This window comes from Lactuca serriola, chromosome 7, assembly GCF_051521515.1.
Source record: "Lactuca serriola cultivar US96UC23 chromosome 7, Lser_US96UC23_V15, whole genome shotgun sequence".
NCBI classification, from domain to species: Eukaryota; Viridiplantae; Streptophyta; class Magnoliopsida; order Asterales; family Asteraceae; genus Lactuca; species Lactuca serriola.
Window position 1 is genome coordinate 199,501,551 of NC_136414.1, and position 15,815 is coordinate 199,517,365.

Here is a 15,815-nt window from a genome sequence, read left to right on the forward strand (position 1 = left end):
ATCCGGGTATCGTTGTTATGTTATTGCTTTGCTATGTTGCATCCTGGTAGATAGGATGGTACATGATAGAGACCTGGTTAAGGTCGGAATCCTGGTATATAGGATGATGCTATGCTAGTGACCGGTTAGGTCGGTATCCTGGTTAGGATGATGTTATGCTATGTGATCTGTTAGATCGGTTTGATTGGATGTGATATGTTATATGATTGAATGTTTATGTGCACATGGGTGTTGGACTGGGGTTGGGTTGAGGCGGGACCTGCTTTGTGCTGTAGGCCAACATACCCAGGGCGGACCGGTTATCCCGAAGGCCCAGCGAGCTGTCCGGATAGGCTGTAGGCCCCAAGAGGGCGGACCAGACGTGCTGAGGCTCGGAGAGTGGACCAGGCCGACTGAAGGCCCAGTGCGGGCGGACAAGTCATGCTGTAGACTCAGAGAGTGCACAAGGCGGATTGAAGGCCCGGTGCGGGCGGACCAATCACACCGTAGACTAGATGTATGTGGTTAGACTCGGAGGGTGGATCAGGTGGACTGAAGGCCGGTGCGGCGGACCAGTCACACAGTAGACCCGAAGTGCATGGCTGTTCTGTGTTCTGTTATGTTATGTTATGGCATGTTATGCGTGTATGGTATATGTGGCTGGTATTTTGGGGATATCTCACAAAGCTTTTAGGCATACAGTTGTGTTTTAATGTTTTTCAGGATCTTCAGGAGACCGTGGCAATGCGAAGGCGTGATCGTACTGCTCCTCATGATTATGTTTTGTGATGTGATTCTGCGAAGACTATGAAATAATTGTATTAAAAACCTTTTTGTAATAATTTCATGAAATCAGGTTGTTTTTGAAAAGTTTAAATTGGTTGGAATTTTATGGTCATTACAACAATACTACATTACTTACATTTTCCCATTTCTTTCATAAAGTGATAGTTCCACTTGAAGGTTAATGCAAACTATTTTCGAGTCAAGATAGTTATAAACTAGGGAAAACTACATCTTTTCAAACGACAAACATAACAGTTGGGTGTAGTACACTCAGTAGAAAGGGACCATAATGCTAATCTTATTATTCATTAATGTATACATCAAAGGATATATATATATATATATATATATATATATATATATATATATATATATATATATATATATATATATATATATTAATAGGACTTGACAAGTAATAAGATGTGTGCTTTCCACTTCATTTCCTGTTCCTTGTTTGGTTGTGGGCTTAGAGCGGATTCACCTAGCCTATTATCCATTCAATCTTAGTTATATATATGTTCCGTATACGTTAAGTCATCATAAGGGGTACTAGGTATGGGTCAACTCATAGGACACTAATTCAATGCTCAGTTTTCTAGTACAAAGCATACATTTCAAATCAGAACTTTTGGTATACAAAACTAGAAACTTACTAAGTAAAGGGTTTAAATCCATTTTATTAAACCATCATTTTAAAGGACCTTAGGTAGTTAAGTCTACAATACCTTAGTTTATACATCAAAGGTTATATGTAGTTAATATCCGATAGGTAGTTGGATGTGTTCCTTCTGCCTCATTCCATGTTCCTTGTTTGGTTGTGGGCTTAGGGCAAATTCACACAATTAAATATCTGTTTTATATTAGATTATATATAGCTAGTATAAACTAAGTGATTATGGAAGGAACCACTGTGGTCACTATTTTTATTTTAAGAAATAAGGGTTTTCATAAGGAATCTTTTCGTTAAATATAATGGAACTATAACAATTAACTCCATGAGTAACAAGTGTATACACCAGGGTTATATACAACGATGATCTAACAACCCATGGGATGTGTGTCATCCACCTCATTCCTTGTTCCCTTTTTGGTTGTGGGCTTAGGGTAGATACACCCAATCGCTTGTTTTTTTACTCTGGGTTTTATATAACCTGTATCCATTGAGTACTCATAGAAAGGATTGTAGAGTAATTTTTACTTATCTTTCATCAAAGTAGGAAATATAGGTTTTTCTGGAGGAACAGGTGGACTTTTCTAAACAGAACTTATAACTTACTACATTTTACCACAACTTTCTACAACATACTTACATCACTAAAATATTATGAACTTTCCAGCTTAATTGCTAATAAACTCTTTCAAATAACTTGTATTCTCAGGAAACTAGTAGACAGGTACTCGCTCTGCAAATTCAGAAGATGGAGCAGTATAGCTTCAAGTCTTGTTTTGTTATTTGTTTATGTACTCTATTTTTTGTGAACGCATATTTTGTAAACACTTTCTTTCTAATGAAATGGTTGTTCATTACTTTGCTTACTATGATAAATGTCTTGTGATACTAAACATGACATCCTCCGCCCCCGAACGTTTCCGCCGATCCGGTTTTGGGGTGCGACAGATTGGTATCAGAGCATTGTTTATAGTGAACTAAGTATATCAACCGTAAAAGATATACAAGTATAAATACAATGGGGCTTAAGTGCTCTGGATAATGATATATTTTAAGAGTATAAAGATATGTTATAAAAAAATATACCTACTTGCTTATACATGTATACATACTAGAACGAGTATCACAAGAAGAATAGAACTAAAGTATTTAAAGGTTGAACACTGTCGTCAAACCTAAATAGTTATGTAATCATAACTAGGATAAATATAGCCTAATCAACTATATTCATTCAAGATGTGACCGAAATGTGTTTGGGATTGATGTGGTGTTGCAACAGTCTTAAAACTTACGTAACACCAGTCAAGAGAATTCTAGATCAAGTACATAGAGTTAGAATACTATAGGAGTATTCTATGATACTATAACGCGATAACAAGTTTGAAACATACAAAGTTCATTACATTAAAATACTATAGGAATATTTTAAGCACTATATAAATAACTTATGTGATAACTTAATAGTCCCTTACGGATAGGTCTACAATCTTGCAATGTATACTCCCAAGGTTATATATAATTAAGGTTTTATAGACTTAGAATTTGTGATCTACGCTTCACTACTTGTTCCTTGTTTGGTTGTGGTTTTGGAGTAGGATCACTTATTCGAAGGTCTATTTAATCTTGAATTATATACAACCTGTATACATTGTACAATTATAGAAGGACTCTATAAGGATCACCCCATAAAGTTACCTTAAATCTCATAGATTCTCTAGTCACATCCATTCTCACACGACAAACCTAGATAGATGTATCCACTTCCTCAAAGGGGTCAATAGAAGAGTCAAGGAGGAACAAGAACAAGTTCAAGAGAAAGTTTTCAAGGAAGGATCAGCCGAAGTAACCAAAACGTCATATGTGTCACACTAATAAATAATAATCTTGGTGAACTTAATAAGTTAGTGGAAACGCTGCTCACATTACGTGTTAGGATTATTTTCTTACATGCAGTTGGTAACAGTTATTCAGGTAACGGATATTCATTCGAGGATAGCCATTCCAAATTCATAAAGTTTATTAAGTATAGACTCTTTTATGAATTGTTTCCAGAACCCTGTGGAAGTCAGGACCAAATACATTCAGAACTAGAATAACCTTGTCTTTTAGCTTTCGACTTATCTCCACTGCTATAGACTTATCCCATCTCATCTCTGTATTCTTTTAGCAAAGATGCCTCCTCGCAGATCAAATAGACGCACTACTCCGATAACTCCAACTCAACCACCACTACCCCCGCCACAATTCGATATTGTTGCTCTCCACACAGCGGTATCCTCCGCGGTGGCAACTACTCTAACTCGCTTCGGAGAAAGCGGTACCTTTGGATCTGGTAGCGGTACCCACTTAGGTAACCCCGATGATTCTCACGGACACCCCATGGAGTGTTCGTACAAAGACTTCATGAACTGCAAACCCATTTCCTTTAATAGAAATGGTGGTGTCATCGCTCTGATGCGATGGTTCGAGAAAACAGATTCGGTCTTCACAATCTGTTTGTGCCCAGAAGGGAGCAAAGTTAAGTTTGCTGCCTACACCTTCTCCAACAGAGCCCTGACATGATGGAACAGCCATGTTAAGTCACTAACCTTATCAGTGGCTAACTCAATAGGTTTGGAAAACCTAAAAGAGTTAATGCTGGAAGAGTACTGCCCAAGGGGCAAAGTAGAAAAGCTGGAACAAGAACTATGGGAGCTCAAGATGGTCGACTCAGACATAGCGGCCTACACTGACAGGTTTAGTGACCTGGCAGCACTATGCCCTGGGATGGTTACCCCGGAGAGCAAGAAGATAGAAAGATACATTTGGGGTGGAACTGCTCCGACCCAAGGAGATGTACTGTCTTCTAACCCAACCACACTTGATAGCGCGAAACGTATGGCCCAGCAACTCATTGACCTTGGAGTCCGCCATGGTGTAGAAGCCCTAGTTCCCGATCCGTCAAAGGGAAAGGATTATAATCAAAAGTCAGGGAGCAAGAGGAAGAAGAAGCGAACAACACAGGAACCCCTACAAGAGCAACAAGAGAGTAGTATGTATGCCGCTACAACGCCTGCTGCCACAACACCTACCATTCGATATGTTGGAACCCTCCCAAAGTGTGGAAAGTGCAACTACCATCACACTGGAGTATGCCGGGAAATGCAGTGTCTGAACTTCCATAGAAAGGGACAAACAGTCCGTTTCTGCAGGGCACCGGCTCAACCGATCTCCCAAGTCCCTGGAGTTGAAGAAAACCAAGCCTGTTATGGTTGTGGTGAGACTGGTCACTACCAGAGGGACTGCTCGATAACAAAGAACTCAGACACGGACAGATGAATCCTGATGATCACCGCAGGAGAATCAACCCCAGAGTCGTCAACGAGCAGTGGTACGTCTTCGATCTAGTAATTACTTTAAAAATTAATTTATATTTATATAAGATTAAAACTTGGGGAAAACACTTAAAAAGTAATTATAATCACCCACTTATTGGAAAGGGTCATAGTATTCAAGGGAACTAAAAGATCTATTCAGAGAAGCTATGATGGCTTAACATAAACATTAGGGTTGTGCATAGCTAAGATGTTGCAGACTTAGAGTGAGTGATTCCGCCTTAATTCATGTTCCTTGTTTGGTTGTGGATTTTAGGTAGAGTTACTCAGTCGACTGTCTTATTCATCTTAAATATTCATAACTTGTATATGACGAGCGATCGTAGTGCTACCAAGGAGGATCATGATCTAAAGTATCATCACCAGTTATCAAAGCACTTTCATTTGTATGTATGCGCACATAGCGGTACAATATGTAGGAGTGTTAACATCAAAGGGAAAACAAAAAGCACTAGAACATTTACAAAGAGTACATTGTTGAACACACTAGGGGTACATCATCGTATATCATACATTTCTTTCAAATCGGCCCAAAAACTTTGTTCAGTAGAGAGTCCGTTACTATCATTCATCATGAATTGGCGTGGTCCTCACCATACTAAGTTCATATGTTTCTATCGCCTCGACCGTCATGTTCGCGAAACCTTCGTCATTCGTATCAACAGTCTGACCTAAACCTCATTTTAATTTTTTGTATTCTAAACCTCAGAGTACTCATGTGAAGGGTACTTTGTTCTCTGAAGACTTATCATTAGATCTTCACAGATAGTCAGGAAATACCACTCATCGAACAGGCCATGTTCGAGCACAGAGGCTATGGATGAATACATCCCACCTATCAGTATTTAGTGTATACGTGAGGGTGGTATATGATTATAATTATGCAGATTTAGTATGTGTGTTGCCGCCCTATCTCCTGTTCCTTGTTTGGTTGTGGACCTGGGACGAAGTCGCACATCTGACCATCTTAATAGTCCTAATCATATACAACTTGTATACACGAGGTAAGGATAGATGGACTGAGTGTGAAATCCTATGATGAACACTAGGTCAAAGTTTCCAGGTCTATGAGCGAGTATTCTGCCAATCAGAGGAGAACAACCCTGTGGCACTGTAAGAAAGCCAATTTCGGGACGAAATTTCTTCTAACGGGGGGATGATGTGACATCCCGAATTTTTTTTTGCTTTGAAAGCTCATTCAGTCAACTCAAATGAGTGTCAGACTCATTAGTAATGAGTCCTAGCCTACTTGAAGGCCGTTCTAAGGAGTTTTAAGCCTAATACACCCAAGGAATGAGTGATAGGAAGTACCTGCTAGATCCACTGAACAACATAAAAGCCTTAACCATCACCACCATGAGTTCATGAGCACAACACTTAGAGTTTATGGCCGTAAACTCCAAGTGGGCCGTAAACTCCCCTATATAAGCTCATATCATTCACTTTTCATCCATTATCTCATTCCACCTCAAGAAGACTTCCAAATCCTCTCAAGTATCATCCCGATTTTATCCTAGATCATCAAAGGTTGTAAGTGTTCTTCCTTTAGTTTGATGTTAATCCTTCTAAACTAGCATCATATCATGATTTCATCCATGGAAATCACATTTTCTTAGATCTTCAAGAAACACCAAGAACACACACTAGTGTTCTTGGCCAAAATCAACCATTTCAAGCCTTTATATCGTAAGTACTCTTCCCTACACCTGATATCTAGTTAGGAATCATGCTTAGAGCCTTGAAACCATCAAAAACACAAGAACAAAAGGAGCTTACAGCCAAGCCATCTCCTATGGCCGTAAACCCGTTTAAGGGTGCCATTTTGGCCATAAACCCTCCTAGATGCAAAGCTTATGACCTAGAACCCTTCCTTGATGGAAATAGGGCCTTAAACTACTCTCAAATGCATACTGACAATGAGTTTACGGCTGTAAACTCCTTTGGGCCGTAAACTCATCAAAAGCCTCCATTGAGTGTGTCTTTGTCATCCTTGTGTAGAGCAAAAGTCCCTCAAGCTTCCCTAGCATTCAAACAAACACTTATGCATGTTTGACCATGAGTTTACGACCGTAAAATCCCTTTGGCCGTAAACCCATGGTAGTAAACCCATGTTAGTAAACTCATGGTAGTACCATTCCACATTCCTTTGATGAATCACATGTGATTCCAACACTTAGTCAAAGTGTTTCCTAGTCCCGGAAGGTGTTTCCTCTCATAAAGTTGCTTATAAACACTATATTCATGCCAATATATGTCATTTAGGACTTATACAATGATAATTGTGTAAATGGTTGGTATAAACATCTTTCAAAAGATTTCGTATGTCTTTTATAAGTAATCAAAACATTTCAAAAACTCTTTTAAAGTTATGTTACTTTATCGTTTAACAAAACTCCGTTTTTAAAGTACAAGCATAACTTGGTAGTAAAATGAGTCATTTCAATAACAGTCCAAGTAGAATACTAGTAAACTATAATGGGTATAGTTTAGGGGTTCAACTCATACTATAACGAGAAGATACTAAGATACTATAATGAGAAGATACTAAGATACTATAATGAGAAGATACTAAGATACTATAACGAGAAGATGATGGGTTTTAGTCATAAGAACATCCTATGTGCTCATACAAACCCTAATGCTTGGATCTAGGTTTCTCTATTGTACATGCAAGTTATCCAAGACTATAAACCCTAGTTCTAGCATACAAGTAATCATATTAACATAAGAATGGGTTTAAGATATTACCTTGATTGTTATGTAGCAATAACAATCACAATTCCTTCTTGTATTGACTTTAGAAAGCTTAGAGTCACAAATGTCACTCCTCTAATGGTTCACAAACACCAAAAGCAAGAGGATGAAGAAGAGAAGAGAAGGAGGCTCTCAAAAACGTGTGGAAACCCTAGACCATTAGTTCACCACGTTTTTGGAAGATAAGGGTTCTATATATAGTGAGGCTATTTGGGTTATCTAAGAAGGAAACCCTAATTTGGATGCTTAAGCCCTAAGTAACCCATGGACTCCTTTTCTTAAAGGCCTTGGACAATTTCTAATGGGTTTCCCCATAGAATTCGTCCAACCTTATAAAATAAGGCAATCCATGGCCCAATTGCAATTATCTTATAATTACAATTCCAGTCCCTTAAGTTTAATTAATCTCTTTTAGTCACAAACTTAATTCTTATTAATTCTTGACTAATATTAATTAAACAATATGATTTCTCCTTTAATATAGTATTCTCATAATATATTTATAAATCATATTTAATCCTTTCTCTTTATAATTCATCCTATCAAGTTGCTTTGGTGAAGGCAACCCAAAAGGACCATGCACCATCGGGTCAAGTACATACCAAAATAGTTATGGACTTAGACACTAATCCAACAGAAGATACTAAGATACTATAATAGAACGATCATACTAAGATGCTATAGCATGGAACAACTACATGATCTAATTATACCAATGAATCACTAACTCATTGTTGTAAAAAAAAGTTGATAGTTAAATTGGGTATACATGATCATATAGCTTTAATGTGGATGTACACGATGCAACAGCCGGTTTGTCGAAGTCATGTTTGGTTCCCAGAATCTTCTTTCAGGGAGAGCGTTTAGTATGGGAACTAGCCATCGAATTATACCTTAATAATCAATTTAAGGCAATTAGTACAACAGTAGCTACTATATACAATACTACAATAATTACATTTTCCCATTTCTTTCATAAAGTGACAGTTCCACATGAAGGTTAATGCAAACTGTTATTGAGTCAAGATAGTTATAAACTAGGGAAAACTTACATCTTTTCAAACGACAAACAGAACAGTCGGTCCTAGTACACTCAGTTGAAAGGGACCATAATGCTAACCTTATGATTCTTTAATGTATACATCAAAGGATATTTATATTAATAGGACCCGATTGGTAATAAGATGTGTGCTTTCCACTTCATTTCTTGTTCCTTGTTTGGTTGTGGGCTTAGAGCGGATTCACCCAGCCTATTATCCATTCGATCTTAGTTATGTATATGTTCCGTATACGTAAAGTCATCATAAGGGGTACCAGGTATGGGTCAAGTCATAGGACACTAATTCAATGTACAGTTTTCTAGTACAAAGCATACTTTTCAAATTAGAACTTTTCGTATACAAAACTAGAAACTTACCAAGTAAAGGGTTTAAATCCATTTTATTAAACCATCATTTTAAAGGACCTTAGGTAGTTAACTCTACAATACCTTAGTTTATACATCAAAGTTTATATATAATTAATTTCCGATAGGTAGTTAGATGTGTGCCTTCTGCCTCATTCCCTATTCCTTATTTGGTTGTGGACTTAGGGCAAATTCAGACAATTAAATATCTGTTTGATATTAGATTATATATAGCTAGTATAAATTAAGTGATTATGGAAGGAACCACTGTGGTCACTATTTTTATTATAAGAAATAAGGGTTTTCATAAGGAATCTTTTCGTTAAATATAAAGGAACTATTACAATTAACTCCATGAGTAACAAGTGTATACACCAGGGTTATATATAACGATGATCTAACAACCCTTGGGATGTGTGTCATCTGCCTCATTCCCTGTTCCTTTTTGGGTTGTGGGCTGGTCAGATACACCCAATCGATTGTTTGTTTACTCTGGGTTTTATATAACCTATATCCATTGAGTACTCATTGAAAGGATTGTAGAGTAATTTTTACTTATCTTTCATCAAAGTAGGAAATATAGGATTTTCTGGAGGAACAGGCGGGCTTTTCTAAACAGAACATATAACTTACTACACTTTACCACAACTTTCTACAACATACCTACATCACTAAAATCTTATGAACTCACCAGCTTAATTGCTGATAAACTCTTTCAAATAACTTGTATTCTCAGGAAACTAGTAGACCTGTACTCGCTCTTCAAATTCAGAAGATGGAGCAGTATAGCTTCAAGTCCTGTTTTATTATTTGCTTATGTACTCTATGTCTTATGAACACATATTTTGTAAACACTTTCTTTCTAATGAAAAGGTCGTTCATTACTTTGATTACCATGATAAATGTCTCGTGATACTAAACATGACATCCTCCACCCCCGAACGTTTCCACCGTTCAGGTTCTGGGGTGTGACAGAAAACGAGACGGAGCATTGTGTACAATCAATCAGAACCCGAACGGTGATTTCCAAAAATACCAATAATTGTTTATATTACGAGATATATATATATATATATATATATATATATATATATATATATATATATATATATATATATATGAGATATTAGAGCTACAAGCCTGAGAATAGGCTAACTACTTCAGAAATTAGGGATAAAGTTGCTAGATTCGTGATGCCTTAGCCTAGGGTATGTTATTGATTGAATTTATCTACTATTTGCTTTGTATGTCAACTGATTAAGGAGAGACATAGCAAGAATCTATAGAGAGATTTGAGTAATCTAGGAGAGATACCTAGATGGGTATAGGAGGAGCCTACTGAGAGAGTAGTCTGATACTAGTGAGAGATAGAGTACTTGGAATTAGGATCCTAGGAGGAGGACTTGGGGTGACTACGGTTTGGTGTGGAAGGTAGTATTTGTTGGGTTTTATGCACCACAACATCCTATGGTGCACATACAACCCTAAATGCTTTGGATTTAAGTTTTCTCTAAATATACATGCAATAACATTTTCCAAAGCCTGAAGCCTACAACTAGCATACAATTTGGCATATGAATCATAAAGTAAGTTAGAAGATTACCTATTGTTGTAGCTTGTTGAATTTTGTCCTTTAAGAACTTAGCACCCCAAGTGTGATGCCTCTAATAGGTCATAAACACCACCAACAATTGGAGGATAATGAGAAAGAGCTTCTAGTCACTAAAATTTCGCTATAGTATCTCCAAGATTACTAGTGTCACCAATATTAGGCTAAGGGGTGTCATATATAGTGTAGGAATCCAAGAGTCATAGGTAAACCCTAATCCATACACTTAGGTAATGATCCATATCTCATGTGGGCTAATTCTTCATGAATACTTACATAAAGTTAGCCCATCATGGGTCGATCGCCCAAACAATATATATATCACTGATTTACATAATCAGTCCTCATTAATTTAATTAGTCTCTTTTGATAACTAAATTAATTCCAAATTAATTCTTGATCAATATTAATTAAATATGATTTCATATTAATATATTATACTTATAATATATTAACAAATCACAAGTAACCTGTTTGTCAAATATCCATCCTATTAGATTGTTCTAGTGAAGGTAACCCAGAAGGAGCATGCTACTCTCGTGTCAAGTACATACCAATTATAGTTATAGGTTAGCCACCTAATCCAATAGTGTTGGGCCCGTACTAATGAAAGCACCAGATCTATACGCGACCCAAGTAAGAATCCTTAGGATACTTAGGAGCATGTAGGGACATGAATCAAGTGTGAGTATGCTTGAATGAGTCTCTGATGATTTTTTTGGCCCATATACCACGACCCATGTTGTCCATATCCACCATTGCTGTCGGCTGCCTTATGCATGCAAATTATACATAGAACAGGATGTAATAGACTGTTGGATAATATACTATACCCTAGGACCACAACCATACAAGGAACAAGAAATAAGGCTAAATCAATTATTCTAAGTCTATAAGATCCTAACGGTATACAATTTTGAAAGCATACACATAACAATTACAAATACCATTTATCATTCTCATTCAAGCATGGCATCCAATATTCTCACGGCTACAAGCACCACATATCAGGCCAACCTATTGCTGACTACTCAACATTAGCATACAAGTCTACCAGCTCATACAACATATACAAGCATCTCCCCTAGCCCTAACTAGCATGCTAATCACATATTCATAATCAAATCATAACATATAACAAATATGGGCATTATGGGGAAACTTACTTGAGCTCGGTTGACTGCATGCACCACATGCTTTCTTGTCTTAGAAAACCTTTTCCTTGAAAACATTTTCTTTTGAAATTTTTTGAAAGCTTTACCGATCCTCAGTTTGAGTTCAGACACACCCGAAGGTATCCCCGAATACCTTAAACCAAGGCTCTGATACCAACTTGTAATGACCCAAAAATCAAGGGTAAAAATTTCATTTTCAATATAGCTAAAACATTGATACCAGATATTTCAAACATTTCAAATCATCGTTAAGTAAATCATTTATCAGAGTTCATCCCAAAATCATTAATTGCGGAAAGCATAGGTGTGTGCACTACGATCAATCCGAGCTCTCCTTTTCCAAACCATTGATACCTGAAACCAAAATTGTAAACCGTAAGCTCAAAGCTTAGTGAGTTCCCCAGAGCATACCCCACACGCGATCCACATAACACATATCATATTAGCTATAAAGCTATCTCTACCATATATCATTAGCTATAAAAGCTATCTCTACCAAATATGACATAACATGTTAGCCATAAAGATATCTCTACCACATATGATGTAACATCCCCCTCTGGCACGTATCACAATATTGTCCGCTTTGGGCCACTCGGCACGAGGACTTCCCAGGGGGTCACCCATCCTGGTACTACTCCCGCCCGAGCACGCTTAACTACAGAGTTCTTATGGGATCTGCTGCCCTCACGGCTTTAAAACGCGTTGTGATAGGAAAGGTATCCACACCCCTTATAAGGAATGCTTAGTTCTCCTTCCCAGCCGATGTGGGATCAGATCTAACCCACTTCGGCTGGGAAGGTGAACTAAGCATTCCTTATAAGGGGTGTGGATACCTTCCCTATCACAACGCGTTTTAAAGTCGTGAGGGCAGCAGATCCCATAAGAACTCTGCAGTTAAGCGTGCTCGAGCGGGAGTAGTACCAGGATGGGTGACCCCCTGGGAAGTCCTCGTGACGAGTGGCCCAAAGCGGACAATATTGTGATATGTGCCAGAGGGGGATGTTACAAATCACATATCAATTAGTTATAAAAACTATGTCCACCACATAATACAGATCAATTAGTTATAACACATATCACATATCAATCAGTTATAAAGCTATCTCTACCATTAGCCACAAAGGCTATCTCTACACTTAGCCCCAAAGGCTATCTCTACCGTTAGCCCTAAAGGCTATCTTTACCGTTAGTCCCAAAGGCTATCTCTATCGTTGACCATAATGGCTATCTCTACCATTAGCCACAAAGGCTATGTCTACCATTAGTTGTAAAAGCTATCTCTACCACGTATCACTTCATAAATAGGCCACACACCTCTCACACAACAAGTATACCAACTATCGTAAAATGGGCCGGCCTTGGTGCCTTAGACCTATTGGTATGGTGAGAAGACTTACCTCTCGAATGCTGAACTTATAGGCTGAAGTCAGATATATCCGACGCGCTGCTCCTTCTCAATTGTCCATAATCATCAGGTGATTAACTTGACACAATCCATAAATACCCTCAACTCAACCTTGGACAATGTCAAGGTCCACTATCAAGGTCAACAGTCCATGTTGACCTCAACTCGTCGAGTATAGCCAGCCACTCGTTTAGTTCTTGCTTAACTCATCAACTCGCCGAGTCACTTGAGTGACTCGTCGAGTTCCCTAATGTTCGCAGCCATAAACTCCCAACCACAATCTCCTGACTGAAAACCCATCCAGTCGAAAACCCCTTGGTCGTAAACTACTTGGCCGACTCATCGAGTTGATTAAAGGACTCGACGATCTCCTTTAGGCCTTCTCATTTTTGGCCTTTTCCAGTGGGATCTAGAGTCGTAAACATCAGATCTAGCCTTCACTAGTGTAGATGTCATGTAAAGTTGCAAACTTTAAGTGCATGCAAGGCATCTCATGGCCATAACAACAAAACTAGTCTTCATACAAGGTTTTACTACATGGAAAGGGGCAGAATTGCATAAAGGGATCAACTTTATGCCATTGAGGACCTAAGGAAATCTTGATCTGGATCCATAAGTCCAGATTCAAGCTTGACTCCATTTTTTCCAAAAAGGGTCATTCACTTCCAAGAAAGGAGATCTAACCGATTAGAGGTAAAGCCTACAACTTTTTACTTTAGACTGATGGCCAATATATTATAGATTCTGGATATATAGCTCCTCTCCTATTTCCTTTTCCTTCAATCTCTCCAAATCCTCCAAAAATGCTCACAATGGCACTTTCTCTCACCAAAAGAGGGTTTACGGCCGAAAACGCTCTCCTCTAGGTAGTAAGTTGCTGAAGGAGGCCACAAATGAGCCATAATTCCTTTATATAGGGTACAAACCCTTAAAAGTTAGGGTTTCTCTTTACAACTCCTAATCGCCAATTCGGGGCCTTCCAACTCGACGAGTAGGTCCCGATCCTGGATCCGAAATTAATACTTCTACTCGACGAGTTGATCCTCCAACTCGCAGAGTCCACGGTCAAAAACCTAAAAATAAATAAATCCAATAATACTTGGAATAGGTGCTACATTCTAGATCATTTTTCTAACAACTAAAATTATCACATAATCTATGATCGATGTAAACTCATAATCAAGATAATTTCAAGTCAACAATATGAAAGCAATTCTTTTATCATATAAAAAGAACAATTATTTTAAAACTTTGACAATTATCTTGTGGTTGGATGAGTACAAGCACTACCATATCATAAAAAATATTCCCAATGATCCAAAACAGTTTGTGGTAGTGTTGCCAACCCAATCCAGACAAAGAAACTCGAAATTCTGAAAATAGAGCCTTCAACTCATCGAGTGCATGAACTGGACTCGGCGAGTTGCTCTGTTACTGAGTGGACTCCTCGATTCTGTTCACGAACTCGGTGAGTTCACCAGTCAGAGGACAAACATTCGACTTCTTTAGCTTTGAAAACATAGTAAGCATCAAATATAATAGAAAACAATCCAAGGCTCTGATACCACTGTTGGGTTTTTAAGCACTATAATACTCCTATGGTGTACATGAAACCTTAAATGCTTTGGATCTATGTTTACTCTAATTATACATGCATTTTGTTTTTCCAAATCATTCACCGTAGCTAGCATACAATTGAAGCTATATAATAAAAACTTAGTTTGGATGCTTACCTCTTGATTAGGGTAGAGTTCTTGACCTTTGAAAGCTTGATCACCTCAAGTGTGATGCCTCTAATGGTTCACAAACACCAATATACATGAGGAGGCTTAAGAGAATAAGTTACTTATCTCAAAAAGATGGTGCAAACGATTTTGGCTCATGAGGTTTCTATTTATAGTGTGGAAAATGCTAGGGTTACACTTTCTAAACCCTAATGCTCCATGACTTTTCACATTCTTATGCTCCATGGGTTTAACCTCCATCGACTATCCATGGATTAACTTATTGGTTTAGCCCATCTAAATAGTCATGGATCATTGGCCCACACTACAAGAATCATTGATTTAAATAATCAATCCCTATATATTTTATTAGTCTCTTTTGACCATAAAATTAATTCCAAATTAATTCTTGATCAATAAAAATTAAATAATATGATTTCATATATTAATATATTATACTTGTAATGTATTAATAAATCATAAATAACCTTATTCTCAAAAGTCCATCCTATCAAATTGCACTGGTGAAGGCAACCCAACAGGACCATGCTACTATCGGATCAAGTACATCCCAGTTATAGTTATGGGTTAGACACCAAATCCAACATGAAGAACCAAGTCAATAGCCAACTTCCTCAACACAAAGATTCCAAACATTTCAGCTTGTCAATGTGTGACTTCATCTCCAAGACATGTGCAGACACAGACCTTCCATCTTGGTGTTTGCTTGCCAATAGGGTTTGAGTGACCTTGAACTCTTCAAGTCTTCGAACAAGTGGGTTAGGGAGATCTATTGGAAGACATGGAGGAAGTGAAGTATAATTTCTCAGAACATCATCTTCATGAGGAAAGCTTATTCCAAAAATTACACCAGCCATTCTATTCATCAGACGACAAAACCAGGGTTTATTTTATTTCCTTGAAACGA

The 15,815-nt window shown here is 37.8% G+C and overlaps 1 pseudogene; it reads left to right on the forward strand.

Annotated features, from left to right (window-relative positions):
* The first annotated feature begins 12,602 nt into the window (after positions 1-12,602).
* On the forward strand, positions 12,603-12,720 carry LOC145065046 (5S ribosomal RNA; annotated as a pseudogene).
* Positions 12,721-15,815: the final 3,095 nt, after the last annotated feature.